Source organism: Herpailurus yagouaroundi, unplaced genomic scaffold (assembly GCF_014898765.1).
Source record: "Herpailurus yagouaroundi ecotype Mexico unplaced genomic scaffold, PumYag 77, whole genome shotgun sequence".
Classification (NCBI taxonomy): Eukaryota; Metazoa; Chordata; class Mammalia; order Carnivora; family Felidae; genus Herpailurus; species Herpailurus yagouaroundi.
Window position 1 is genome coordinate 22,496,946 of NW_024412388.1, and position 14,811 is coordinate 22,511,756.

The window sequence follows — 14,811 nt, forward strand, 5'->3', positions numbered from 1 at the left end:
GGGGGGGGGGTTAAAGGAAGACCCTGGGAAAGGATCTCCTTGTGAGGTCAAGGTCATCAGAGAGGAAGCTGTTACCTGCGCTGGGGAGGAGGAGCTGGGGAATGGGAAGACAGCCACCAAAAAGAGGCAGCATCACTTGCAAGGTGGCGGCCCCCTCCAGGGAACCTGGCAGCGGGGGCCGCTCCCGGAGTGTTTGCTTGCTGCGTGCGCCGCGGGGTCTTGGCTGGGAGCCCACAGCCCCCTGGCTCCGCACAGGCAGCTACGGGGACCCAGGGTGTGCTGAATGAACTGTAGCATGTGACAGATGGAGAGGAAGCCCCAGGATGTGAAACAAAGTCTGGGCAGGAAACGGAGGGGAAATGAGGGGCCCACGTTGTCAGCGTCTGGCTGGAGGGGAAGGTGCTGGGAGTGCGCAGAGGCTTATGGGAAGGTGGCCTCAAATGCCCAGCCAGCAGAGCTGGCTTGGAGACCTCGGGTCTTGGTTCAGGAGTCACGAATATCAGTATTAATGTGGCTCCTGGTAAATGCGTCCTAGAGCAGCTGGGGACTGTAGCTGGGGGACTGGTGTAGAATCCAAACAGGCAAGGGATGAGCCCGATTCTGCTTCTAACCTGCTGTGCAACCTCAGGGAGCTCACTCAGCCTCTCTGAGCTTCAGTGTTCTTACCCGAGTAGAGGATCAGCGGCACGACCCAGGAGGGCTGGGGCGTCCGAGGCTTTGGCAAGGCCCGTCTCACTCACACAGTCTTGTGGTTCTAGAGGCTTTAGGACCAGGGATCTGTTGCCGTGTTACTGTGTGTGTGTGTGTGTGTGTGTGTGTGTGTGTGTGTGTTTTCATTTACTAATTGTGAACTACAAATACCACAGAAGCTACCAACTTAACCTTTATAAAGTGTGTGGCTCGGTGGCATTAAGTAGAGTGACGCTGTTGTGCAACTGACACGACCGTCCGCCTCCAGAACTCTATTCATCTTGCCAGACTAATTCTGTCCCCATGAAACACTAAGTCCCCATTGCCCCCACTCCCAGCCCCTAGCAGCCACCATTGTACTTCTGTCTCTATGAATTGGACTCTTCTAGGTTCCTCATATAAATGGAATCTGACGGTATTTGTCCCTTGGGGACTGGCTTGTTTCACTTAGCGTAACGCCTTCGAGGGTCGCTCATATTGTAGCAGGTGTCAAAGTTTCCTTCCTTTTGAAGGTTGTGTAATATTCCCTTGTGTATACACACCACGTTGTGTTCATCCTTTCATCCGTGGATGGACACTTGGGTTGCTTCTACCCTTTAGCCGGGGTGAAGAATGCTGCTATGAACCTGGGTGCACAGCTTTCTCTTCAAGACTTTGCCTTCAATTCTTTTGGGTAATACTCAGGTTTAGATTTGTTGGATTGTAGGTCTATTCTATTTTCTGTTTGGCAGGAATCATACTGTTTTCTGTAGCAGCGTATAAGATTCCGATTTTTCCGCATCCTCACCAAGACTAGTTTTCTTCTCCTCCTTCCTCTTCCTCCTCCTCCCCCCCCCGCTCCTCCTCCTCCTCCTCCTCCTTCTTCTTCATCATCATCTTCTTCTCCTCCTCCTCCTCCTCCTCCTTTTGCTCCTCCTCCTCCTCCTCCTCCTCCTCCCTTTAATAGTAGTCATCCTAATTGGTGAGGGTGGTTTCTCACATGTGGTTTTAATTTACATTTCCCTGATTTTAGCCATGTCAATGATCTTTTCAAATTCTTATTGGCCATTTGTATGTCTTTTTTGGAGGAATGTCTATTCAAGTTCTTTGCCCATTTTACAGTCTTGTTGATGACATAGTTTGGATATTAACCCTTTACTGGGTATATGATTTGCAAATATTTTTCCCATTTCATGGATTACCTTTTGACTCTATTAATTGTTTTTTGGTCCACGGAAGCTTAAAACTTTGATGCATAATGCCATGTTTTGAGGTTGCTCAGAGGAGCAAAGTGGCAATAATCAAATTCCAATTAATTCTGCCCAACACAGAACTCCATACCCAATTTTTCACCAGTCCCTCCACTAGTGGTTCTCCTGCAGGGAAGGGACTAAATTCCATGAGATAAAAACATAAAACCAGCCCTGTTTGTGGAGCATCACTGCACATCAGAGAATAGTGCCAGCTGTGGCTTCAGGTTAGACTGGGGCAAATTTGGAGAGGTCACAGTCTACCTCTGAGCCTTAGATTGCTCATCTGAAACATAGAAATAACTCCCACCTTGAAGGAGCCAATGCATGTGTGCAAACTCAGGATCTGGGCCCCATAGGCCTTGAAGTTTCTATTTATAGCATCCACAGGACAGAAGCTTTGGGGCAGCTGAGAGAAACTGGCCACTTCCTTGACATATTCTCCAAGAGGTCAAGGGCTTTCTTCCACACTCCTGTCCTTCAGTCGCCTGTGACCGTTATGGTTTATCCATATCATCCACGTGCTTCCTCCCCTCAGGGTCAAGGAGACTGATGCTCGTGTTGTCCTCAGCCTCTCTTGAACTTCAGCCTCCGCATTCCCCACCTTTTATCTCTGAGTGTGAGGAACAAATCTGTGTTCTCTCTCTTCGCATGTCATAATTTGATCCCCCCACGGTCCTCAGTTAAGGAGGTTCGCTAAATAAGCATTGGTGATACAGTGAGGGAGACAAGGTTTGGTTTTCAATCCTGGAGATGGATAGGAGGGTGGCCCATGAGGGCATCTCTCGCCAAAGCAGGAGGGAGCTAGGGAGATCCTGGATACAGGATCTGTCTTCGTCATCATCATCGCCACCATCACCACCCTTGTTTCCATCATTATTATCATGTGCACTATAATAGAGTTTGACTCCAATTTTTATGTTGGATCACTGACAGCTTGAGGTTCACGCCTCCTCTGTCTCCTTTTTGTCTCTCATCCGGACAAACTGGTAGGAAGGCCCACGCTGCCTCCTTTGACCGTGGCAAGTAGTTCACATCAAGAAAACCACGTCCCAGGCATGAAAACTCTCACCCTGGCCTCACTCCTACTCACAGTGAAAACCAGAGCCACTCACTCCTCTCTTTACACGACGGACAGCTTGGGTACAAGCCCCGCTCTCTCCAGAACCCTCCTTATGTGGGTAATAAATCTTTCCGTGGGTGTGTGTGTGACAGCATTAGACTCAACATCCAAACCAATTGTGTCTGTGTATACACAGGTGCTCGATCCTGCCCTCCACAGGACAATCAGGAGACAGTGACCATCGTCACCACCACCGTCATCACCATCATCACTATGGTTTAACCAAGGGTTCTGTGCTGAGCACAGCACTTTACATGGATCATCTCAGTTCTCATGGCAGTCCCATAAGATGGGGACAGCTTGCATCCTCATTTTGATAAGAAAACGGAGTCACAGAGAGGCTAAGTCACTTGTCCAAGGTCACAGGGTAAGTCACCCCCACCTTCTTAACCAATGTACTGTCTCCAGGGTGAGAAAGTTCTTCTCTGTGTCTAACTGCTCACTCTCCTGCTGCAGCCCCAGTCCAGTTCCCCCTTCTGCCTTCAGAGGAGTCCGTGGGCAGAATCCAGCCAAGGATTCCAGGGCTCCCCTTGGTGAAACTTCCCCTCATCCCTTCTCCTCTAACACTCTTTCCTGGGGGACTCGTCCACTCTCGAGATTTCAGTTATCACTTTCCTGTTGCTGATTCCCAGACTCTTCACACCCAGGACTCTGCCTGCTGCCAGGCCTTCCAACAACGGTCACGTGGACGCCTGCCCTGAGCTCCGGTGTTTTGCCGGTTTGTCACCGATGCTTCCGGCAGCCCTGCAAGGTGGGCCTGACCCCCACCCCGTCCCCCACTTACAGATGGGAGGCTGGGGCCCAGTGAGGGGGACTAGAGCCCAGTCAGGGCCGCTGGCATCTGGGCTCAGAGCCTGCCCCCTCCCTGCACCTGCCATCATCCTACCCGCTGCCTCTGGGCTCTGTCCCCTGGATCACTAATGTCATCGAGCACCGGCTCCGGGCACCTGGAAGGGCACTCGGTGGGCTAACTCCCTCAGTCCCCACACACCTTCTGGGCGGGGCCATCAGGGTCTACGGATGAGGTGTCACCCAGCACCGACCACCAGATGTCACCTCAACTGCTGACTCTGGCACCTGTGCTCCTGACCCTGAGCTTCAATGATGCACCTGCTGTGTCCTCTTCTCAGAGTGGCCTCCACCTGCCCCACGGCGTTTCCATCAGGGAAAGTAAGCTCTTGGTTCAAGGGCCACACCAAGTGTCACCTGCTCTGGGAAGCCTTCCCTGATCTCTGCTCCCAGAGCCCCATCCCGGGGCAGAGTCCCTCTGTCAAAGCATCAGTCTCCCCCTTGCTTAGGGTGCATCCATGTGTCCTTCTCGCCTTCTAGACAATGGTCGCCAGGGAGTGGTTCATGGTGACATCAATCAGCCCCGATGGGGGAATCTCCTTGTGTAATAGACACTGCACTGCCCCAGGGAGGGGCTGGTTGGGGGTCTGTGGAAACTGGAGAGAGTAAACACTGAGCTGCTTCCAGCTGGGTTATGGCAGGGCCTGGGGGATGTGAGTGATCTCCTGAGATCTCTTCCAACGTGGGGTTTACGATTCTGTTATTTCCACCAAGTGCCCGTTCGAGAGGAGCTGTGTGGGGGATATGGTAGGAAGTGGGGTGTGGAGGAGAGGGTTGGGGGTGGTGCGGAGGAGAGGGCTGGGGGTGGGTGGGGAGAGAAGGGTTGGGGGTGGGTGGGGGGGAGCGGGGGCTGCAGAGTTGGTGGGGGGGACCTGGGAGGAGCATCGATGTCAGGCTGCAGCCGCCAAGCCAGGCCGGGCTATTCTGGAACAGAGCAGGCAGACGGCCACCCACCTGTCTGCACCAGGAAGCCTGGGGATGAGCGGGGCGCCTCTGTGCCCTGCGGGCTGGCCCAGAGCTCAGGTCTCACAGCTGGGGGGTGGGGGGCTGCTCTTGGGAACAGTTGGCGGGACCTGGCGGGGAGGCCCCAAGTGGAATCAGGCCTCAAGGCTCAGACCCCAACCCTGACTTGCGGTCTGCCGAGCTCTTTGATGTCTCCCCTTCAGCACTTGCCACACAGCATGGTCAGAGGGGAGGGGACCGGGCCCATGAGGTGATGCCAGCCACGTCCGGAGGGTCATGCACCAGGAGGGGTGAGCATGACAGCGCTGGCCCGGAAGAGCCACCTTGGGGTGTCTCCCACATGAGGAGCTGTGTCCCCAGGGTCGAGAACAGCCCAGGCCAGCGGGAAGGTGGTGACCACACATCCCCGAGGAGGACCTGAGCACGCGTGGATTCTGGTCTGTGGGTGAGCGCCCCCCTCAGGACCCAGGATGCCCCTGTCACCACGAGTGAGTGGCACGCACAGCATCCACGGGTCCCGGCGAGGGCCTGTCCCCCAGCTCATCGTGGTTCGGCAGCCCAGCCGGCTAATCCTCCTCGGCTGCCTAGTCCAGAGGCAGCTGGAGTTTTCCAGTTATGGGCTCTGGCTCGTCCCTCCTCTTCCCAGAGGATGTGGGCCTTCTGTCTTGGGGGAGGCGGGGGGAGGATGCTCGGCGGCTGCAGATCGGAGGCAGCCGGAAAGTGGGAGCCGTGCTGGGATGGAGAGCAGAGAAGCGGGAGGGAAATAAACAGCGTTTGACCCACATATTAACTGACTGGCCCTTGGATGGATTTTCAAGTCCTTGCTGAGACTGCTGGGGTGGGGAGGGCAGCGGAGTGAGGTCAGGGGCTTTGCGGGCGTGACTGCCCGGCTCCGTGCCTTCTCGGCCCTCACCAGCCTCCTGCAGCCCAGTGGGGAAGGCCCAGGCTTCTGCTGGGAGCAAACATTTATTGAGTGCCTATTGAGCGCCATGCCCTGCACATACACCGGAACGCCAGGGAGGCCAGGCCCCGTCCTCACGGAGTGCACGTGGCCGGGTATTTTCCACGCCCCCTTCCACTGCCCAGCTCCTACCGAGTGGACCCCACCCAGGCCTCCCTCTCTCCGTGTCCCTGCCCGGAATGTGGATACCGGGGGCAACGCTGTGTCCTGGAAAGAGCACGGACTTGGGAGAGCAGAGTTCTGTTTCTGGCTCTTCTGTCAATGTGTTGTGCGACCTCAGGCAGTCGCTTCACCTCTCTGGGTTTGAGCTCCCTCATCAATGAACTGAGAGACAGCTGCCCGTGCATTGGCCCTGTGTCCGCCTAGTGCCGACTTCACTTCTCCCTCAGAAAGGAGCCTGGCGACACGTGACCCCTCGTCTTCCTCTCATCCTAACTTAGAGCCGTCGGTTACAACGGGGTAAGGGAACTCCTAAGTCACTCCGGTGTGCCACAGAGTAAGAAGAGTGCCTCCTGTTCCCTGCCTGGGCCTGGGAATGACCGCGGGCCAGGGAGACGGGGGTTCCTGCAGAGCGACCGGGGCCCCCAGTGACGGGAGTGCCCCTGACACTCGCCAAGTGCAAAGCTCGAGCCCGGACTGGGGGCCGGTACAGAGTGTAGCTGGGGATACGGGACCCAAAGCCATCCTGGAGAGGGCAGAGGAGGGGGTCTGGGCGGGGGGCACAGTGGAATAGGTTCCCAGCCCTGCCACCCTGTAGCCTCCCTCTAGAAACTCACGTCACCCACCAGATTGGTGGTAGAGTGTGCCAGCCTCTGAGGGGCTCCGGGAGGGCACCCGGTGAGAGCTCGTGCTGGACATCCCCGGAGGGGGCCCCTTGGGCCCGAAGCCCGTCTAAGCCCCTGACCTCGTCCCCAGTACTTTGCTCTATGAGAAGCAGGAAAGATAATGCCTCTTCACTGGTAAATGTCAATATCGCCACAAAGCCCGTGGCCGCGGCCGCCTTGGAACAGGAGTTGCCACCAGCCCGGAGAGGCGGGGGTCTTGAGTGGCAAACGTCAAGGAGACTCCTGAGTCCCGAGTTTCCAGACCCTCTTGGGGTCCCCTGAGACCCAGGAATGTGGGTGCCAGGTGGAGGCAGTGTGGGGCTCTACAAGGGTGGGGACCAGGAGGAGCTGCTTCCGGCCTCTCTGCCTCCTCCTCGAGCCATTGGACAGATGCTTAGTGTGCACCTGTTCCGCGCCAGGCCCCGAGCTGGGTGTGGGCAGCAAAGCTGCAAAGGAAACAGCCCCCGTCCCCGCAGGCCTGGGAACGATAGCCCGTGACGGTCGTGATCCCGACACAGCACGGAAGCGTGGGCGACTGCAGCTGGGATCAGGGCTCCAGAGGACGGGTCATGGTGCTATGGGGTTGCTGACGAGAGAGAGGGGGTCAGGACGCTGACTTTCTGCCCGCACCCTCCCCTCCATTGTCACCACGGCCACCATCGCCGTTGGTATTATCAGCATTGTTGTCCTTGTCGTCGCCACCGTCACCGCCATCACAGCTCACCCCACTGAGCCCTGCTGGGTGCCAGGTTTGTGCAACGAAGAGTTTTGTGGCAAGACTTCATTACCCGCCTTCCCAACAACCCCAGAGACAGATACTATTCGTCTTCCCTCACCAAAGAGGAGAGCCAATTTGGGAATATGAGAGACTTTCCCAGGGTCCCTATGAAGAAGCGATGGGCTGGGGCACCTGAGCGGCTCAGTCAGTTAAGGTCCGACTGTTGATCTCCGCTCAGGTCACGATCCCAGGGTTTGTGGGTTTGAGCCCCGCTTCGGGGGCTCCGCACTGACAGCAGGAGGCCCGCTTGGGATTCTGTCTCTCTCTGCCCCTCCACTTCTCATTCTCCCTCTCTCTCTCACGCTCTCCTTCTCAAAATAAGTAAATAAACTAAAAAAACAAAACAAAACAAAACAAAAAAGAGAAGGGATGGATTCAGGTCTCCACATGCCAGCACAGATCTCCCTCCCCCATGATGGACCTCCCGGGACCTCCCTGTGGGGGTCCACGAAGGTCAACCACCTCAGGAGGAGTGTTGGGGGTGGGGACTCAGATTGTGGGCTCACAGCCCAGCTCCACCTGGCCTGGCTGAGCCCTGGGGAAGTTTCTCAGGTTGGGCGTGTGGGTGAACGAGATGGCACTCAGCATGTCCCCAGTCCGCTGTGAGCACTCAGTTGGGAGTCCTTGCCTGCACTGGGGCCTGGCCTCTGGCTTCACCTCCTGTTTCCTTCCCTATAAGCAACCACCTAGCCTGACCCTTCCTGAACCTTCCCTTCACCTCCACCTTGGACACATCCCTGAGGTTCCCCTCAGGGCCATCATCCAGCTGCCTCTGGCTATTCGAGATGACACTCCCATCCTAGACCCAGACCCGGGGCTTCACCAAGTGGTTTCTTCCATTTAGCCCCTCACCCCCTCAGTGGGAGGTCAGCTGGCAGCCTCCTTCTCAGGCTCTCCCAGCCCAGCACTTCTGGCCAGAGGGATGGGTGGGCCCTTTCTCCTGCCCTCTTCATAAATAATGGCACCGTTACTGTGGGTCCTTGTCTGTGGTCATAATATTTTACGCTCCACTCCCCCACTGAATGGCTCCTACTACTTTGAGCAGATAAAAATGGACACGGCCGAGACAGGGCAGAGAAAATCAATAAGTAATAAAAGTTAACCTGAGAGTGAACGTGTTATCTCAATCACCGAAAGAGCCTAGAAGGTATCTGAGTTATGAGACGAGCCCAGGGACACACCCCAGAAGCCGGGGGACGATGCAGCTTCGGGTGTGTGTGTGTGGGGGGGGGGAGGGGAACAGACTCAGAGGCTCCGGCCACAGCCCACTCGATCCAGGGGCTCCACGGGGGCTCCTCACAAGCCACAGCAGCGATGGAAGGAACTCGCCTCCACGCGCCTCTCGCGCCTCTCGCGATGTGTTCCTACGTCTGTTCAACAGAGGCATTTACTGAGCACCTACTGTATGCCGAGCCCTGGGATCCGACCATCTGGGTTCACATCTCGTTTCTTCCGCTTGCCAGCTGTGTGTCCCATGGCAGGTGACTTAACCTCTCTGCGCCCTGGTTTTCCCATTGGCACAAAGAAGCGTGTTAATATTTATCTTTCAGGAATGTGAGAGAAATGGAGGGGGCCCGTGGCTACAAACTGCTAAGATTGATGCCTGGCCCGGGGTAGGCTCTTGATAAATGTAGCAAAATTTTCCCATTGTATGAGGCCCCTCGCTGAACAAGACAGACTCAGTCCCTCCTCTCACGGAGCAGAACTTTAAGGTAGGGACTGTCAATTCTGTTCTAACAGGCGACGATACTGCACTTCGAGAACCTTGGAAAGGTTGGACAGGCTGTCTTGTTCAGGTCACCTGGCTAGTCAGTGGCAGAGAAGGGACCCGAGTCCAGATCTGTCTGTATCTGTTACAATTGGGCCAGTAACAGAGACCCTGGCTAGCAGCAGCTGGAAAAAACAGCAGCTTATTTTTTTTTCCTCCTGAAATAAGGTCCAGATGTGGGTGACTGCTGGCCCATTCAGCTTTCTGTGATGGCGCACGGGACGCAGCTTCCTTCCGCTCTATCGTCTTCAGCACATGTGGCCTCTGGTCTGGATTTGTAGCCTCGTGGTCACAAAGTGGTTGCCGCAGCTCTGGACGTCACGTCCGGACGGCAGGCAGGACGAGGGGTTTGGGCAAAAAGGGTAGGGGATTTCTACCAACTGAGTCTGTCCCTTTTATTCAGGAAAAGAAGTCTTCCCCAGAACTCATCTAAGAGGGATTTGCTTCTGCTTCATTGGGTGGGGCGTAGTGACTCCGGGACAAATTGGTGGCCAAGAAGAGGAGATCCCGAGGCTGACTGAGTCAAAACCACTCCCCGAAGGTGAGGAAGAGGAGATCCCGGCCACTGCTGCACAGATGGAGGCACTGATGAGTGATGAGTGGCATCAGATGCACAGTGTGACTTCTGGAACACGTTGTGCCCCTGTCCTCTGACAGCCTGATGTTCTCCACCCCCACCGGTGCACTGGAGCCCCTGACCGGGGCTGCAGGGGCGAGCGAGGAGGTAGATGGGCAAATGGGCCGTGTCATTCTGGGTGGTCATTTGTATGGTGAGGTGGGCATGTGCATTTTAGAAAAGTCATAATGGTGCTATGTGGAGGGTAGACTGGGGGGCAGGGGGTGGTTAGGGGGTGGGGTGAGGGGCAGGTTGGGAGGAGTGGGGGGGGGCTGGGCAGCAGGTGGAGCCTGGACCAGCGAGGAGGCTCCCTGCACCGCTGTGGGAACATTGAGGTGAAGAAGCTTCCCGTCAGAGACACCCTGGTGGTCGCTTAGATGCGGGCGGGGGGAAGGTGCCGAGAGAGGGTGGTGGGTGACATAATGGAGACCTTGGGCCCGGGCCACTGGGTGGGCGCTCGGTGACACGTAGAAACGTGAGTCACTCGAAGCGGCGTGATCCCAGTCCGTGTCCCGACAGGTCCAAGGTAGAAAGATGGACCCTATAGAAAGACAGGCTGGGGTAGGGCCTGTCTGTCCCCTGGGGGATGAAATCAGAGCAAAGTCAGCCCTCAATTCCCTTGACTCCCTGTCTGCAGCTCTGACCACCGACGTCCCCGCCCCCCACCTCCCACATTACCCCCGGCTGTCACACCCCTAAGTCCTCCAGCACAGATCAGATGACCTCGCAGAGCAGTCGGCCAGCCAGGCACAGAACTGAGCGCGTGTCACGCGTTACCTCGTCTCAGCGAGACTTGGCAAGATTTCCAGGGTAACTCACGCCGTCGTTGTGCAAACCACGGGGTTACCTTTCGGCCTTGATTTCCAGCTGTGTCTTTCTGTGACCGCACGAGGTAAGACGTTTCTTTAGAGCCGTCACAGGCCATCTCTGGTTCTCTCGCTCGGCTTTGAATGGGGGATAAGCCCCAAGTGTGTCATTTTCTTTCTGTACCCGCCGCAGCTCAGTCAGAGACGGCCATCACGCCCCGCCCTTCTGGTCACCGGCGTCAGTACCGACGGTCAAGTGCAGTGGCCCCCTGGACTCCTAAAGCTGTGCCTTCAACGGACATTTCATCCCAGGCCGTCACAGGTGATAATTTAGGTGGTTATGAAGCCACTACGTGCCATTGACCACCGGTATCTCATTGGCCTGGCGATGAGGTCATCACCTGTGTCCAAGCCTCATCAGTCCGAGGGCCCAGCCCCGAATCCCAACTCTGAGGGTGTATCTCTCAGAAACACCCCCAGTGCTCAGTGCTACACCATTCGAGGTCCCTTCAGGAAAACAGAATCTCCAACCAGCCCACACAGAGAGGACGGTCCGCAGAGACACGGGTCGTGAAGGGTTGTCGGGGCCGACGGAGCAGGAAGGGAAGGGAAGGGCCCCCAGGGCTTAGGGACTCGGCACGCTGCCGCCCGGGGCTGGGGAACCCGGGACGAACCCTGCACCTGCTGCGGCCTCCGGTGGAGCTGAGCGCCACGGCCGCGGAGATCCCCGAGTCCCCGCTGCAGCTGGAGCCACAGAGGCAGGAACAGATTCCTTACCTCTGCCTTCCCGGTCCTGGGCCAGCACCTCTCATCGCCTGAACCTGGCTGGAACCGGCAGTCAAGGGAGGCAGGGACACGTGACTTGCGGATCCGGCATCGCACAGACAGTGGCCACCGAGCAGAGAGCCGAGACGACTGGACGAAGGACCAGCATATCAAGACTTGACTTTTGTACCAGCCAAACCCGTTCTGTGGCTTCCTGCTGGGTCCTGAGAAGGGGGCGCTGAGGCTCAGTTTCCCCATGAATAAAATAGGGATAATAACAGCCCCTGACAAGGCTTTTGGAGCATTGCGTTAAGTCAAGCACGTAGAAGAGCCTAACGAAAGGTACGGCCGAGGGAATAAGGTCGAGGGCCTTGTAATAGCGTTGCGTGGTGGGTGACCCCTGGCTGCTTCCTTGCCTCAGTGAGCTATGTGGCTGTGAATGGCCTCTCAGACGACATGGACCCTTTGGGGTTGGAAGGAGCGAAAGACGGAGTTGTGGCTCCTCGGTAACGTTTTCGGAACGGGTATGGCGGGGTGGGGGAGGGTAGGGGGCAAATGGGCCCCATCTGGGAGGTCTGGCAGCAGAAGGTAGGACCCCAGCCCACCTAGGAGGCGAGGACAGAGATGTTGGGGACAGCTCCTCTCCTAAGGCTGGGGCCCCAGGCCGAGAGTGAGGAGAGGGGGGCAGTCCCTCCTGCAGGTGGAGCCCAAGCGGCGGCCAAGGCCAAGTGGGCAGTTGGGGTCGGTTCTGGCCCTCGGGGCGGGGGAGGGGGGTGGGCAGCCTTCTCAGGGCATCACTTAGTGCTGACACTTGCACCCAGGACTCAGGAGCTCCGCTGTGGGGCCTGGGTGCCTGCGAGTCCCGTTGAGGCAGAGAGCCCGGATATCAGCGCCCCGGAAAGGATGTTCATTCAGCGATTCCTTCAGTCTCTGGGCCGTGTGCTGCAGGCGCTGGGGCACAGAACTGAGGAGGATGCCGCCGTGACGCCCTTTCCTGAGGTCCGAGGGGTCCAGGCAGAGGGCGGTGAGCAGGGGAAGGGATGGAGGGAGAGCAGGGCTCACCTGGGGGTAGGTGGGGACTCGGCCTGGCCTTGCAGCAGCTGTCACCAGATCCTGTCCTGCTGAAAGCCCAGGTCTGTCTCACCCCCCAGGCCAGGCCACAGAATAGGAGATTCGGGGACCTGGGATAAGTCATCACAGCGCAGCCCTGCCAGGCCAGGGGACAGCCAGGGGCCCGACGGTCTGTGGCAGGAAAATTAATTAACAAGTTGCATCGGGGGCTCACAGGAGAGCACGCATGGCCGGGTTGCAGACAGGCCTGAGTCCATCACGTGGCCTCAGTCAGGCGGAGAATCATCAGCCCCACTGGTGACAATGACAGAGGCAGGTGGGGCAGAAGAAGAAGCAAGGCCGGGAAAGGACACAGCCTGGGTTCAAACCCTGGCTCGACCACTTACCGTATAAGGTGGATGTGAAGTTTCACCTCCCTGAACCTCAGTGTCCCCCTCTGAAACACGGGGCCAATAATTCAGCTGATCTCACGGGCTTGCACTGAGGATGATACTGAACAGTTTACTCCGAGTCCCTTCCCGCTAACTGGCTTTGCACCATTCCCTTCCCTCTGCTGGGAACAACGCTTCTCCATCTGATGAACCCTTCTCCATCCGTCAAAACCCAGTGCAGCTGTCCTCGCCTTTAATGATATTTACTGCTGGTGCCTGTGACCTCTATTCCGCTTCTGCACTAACAGAATCTTGGCTTTTCCTGGGGAACGCTCTGTCCTCCAAACTCAGTTCTCGTGGTCCTGGAGGGGCTACTCAGCACCCTCAGGCTCTCTTTAAGTGCCTTATACGAGTCAACATGTTTTAAAAAAAAGTCTTTATTTATTTTGAGAGCGAGCGAGAGAGCGAGCGCACGAGTGGGGGGAGGGGAAGAGATGGGGGACAGAGGGTCTGAAGCAGGCTGTGCACCAACAGCGTGGGGCCCGATGTGAGGCTCGAACCCATGAACTGCGAGATCACGACCTGAGCCGAAGTCGGACGCTCAGCTCCCTGAGCCACCCAGGCGCCCTTGTGAGTCAACACATTTAATTATCATAAAAAATGGTGGTGAACATCAATATTTCTTACCACGGGAAGAGGGGTAGCAAGATCTCATCTGGATAAACCACAGTGATGGATATTTATGCTGAGGGCTGACAGTCAGAGCCCCCGGCGGGAAGCACATTCGCTCTGGGCGGTTCAAACACAGAGGTTTTCATGCCGGAGCTGCTTGTGGAGGTGACAGCGGGGTGAAGGGAGCAAGCGGGGAGGGCAGGCACCCCAAGAGTGGCGGCACCGGGCAGCTGTCAGCACCCGCGGATGAGGGGACGAGGACAGGGAGCACCGTTCCTGGAGCCCCGTGAGCGCTGGGGCTGTGGAGGGGCCGCCCCGGGAGCGGTGGTCGCAGGAAGGGCGCGGGCACTCAGGCTGTGGCCGGAGCAGGGAGGAGAGACCCTGACCTCCCTCTCCTCCCCCTGCCCGGGCTCCTGGGGGCCTCCGGCTGGTCCGAGACCCAGAAAGCCCATCTGCCAGGAACCCCCAATGCAGTGCATGGGGGTGGGCTTCCTCCGGGCACAGAGCAGGAGGGCACGGGTGGAAATGGGTCAGGGACGGGGACTAGTGCGGCGAAGCGCCAGGCATGGAATATTCCTGACCGGGTTAACGGTGTTACTTGGGTGTCTTGTAGGGATGTTAGATTCTTTGTATTTTGGTGTCATTTTTTGCAGCAAGAATGAACCACTTGAAAACGGTGAAGCTTTTTATTTTAAGTGATCAGAAGGAGGAAGCTGGAGAGCCATAGAGAAATGCTGTGATGCCTCCACAGTCGGGGCCAGAGTGTGGGTGAGGCACAGGTGAACCTGACTTCATGGCCCCCCTGGGAAACGGAGTCTCAAAAGCTCACGGTGGCTTGGCAGGTGCGATCATGCTGCAGGGACAAGTGGGAGGGAGCCCTGTGTGGCCTCGAGCAGGTCCCCCCTCTCTGGGCCTCAGTTTCCTTGTGACCAGAGACTAATGACTCTGAACCTGTTTATCATGGGGAAGAGAGAACAGACACACGGCCCCAGAAAGTGCTTGGGGTGCTTCCGGGGTTATTTGAACCTAATGGTAAAGGCTCAGAGTCAGCGTTCTTTGGGACAGGCCAGAGTCGAGGGCGAGGGCTACTGAATCGGTCTGGGAAGGGCAAGGGGCGCCCCCGGGGCAGCAAGGAGGAGCCTGGCAGCTGGGGGTGATGCAGAGACCGGGACTGGGGCTGAGGCAGAGTACCCCCTGCCCTTACCAGGATGCGTGATCCCTGAGCCTCAGTTTCCCCGGCTATAAAACAAAGGGGTTGCACAGATAATCCCCGTGGTCCGGTCTAACTCTGTGTCCACATCGGGTGGGGAATCTGGCAACAGGTG

General features: G+C 57.1%; 1 long non-coding RNA gene across 1 annotated transcript in view; it reads left to right on the top strand.

The window, feature by feature from the left end:
• The window catches only part of LOC121024905 (uncharacterized), a 19,864-nt gene extending 10,001 nt beyond the window's left edge, over positions 1-9,863 (top strand). Inside the window, exons 2-3 of the long non-coding RNA XR_005787847.1 lie at positions 3,675-3,793; positions 9,589-9,863. This is a non-coding gene — a long non-coding RNA (uncharacterized LOC121024905). The remainder of the gene's footprint in view (positions 1-3,674; positions 3,794-9,588) is intronic.
• Positions 9,864-14,811: the final 4,948 nt, after the last annotated feature.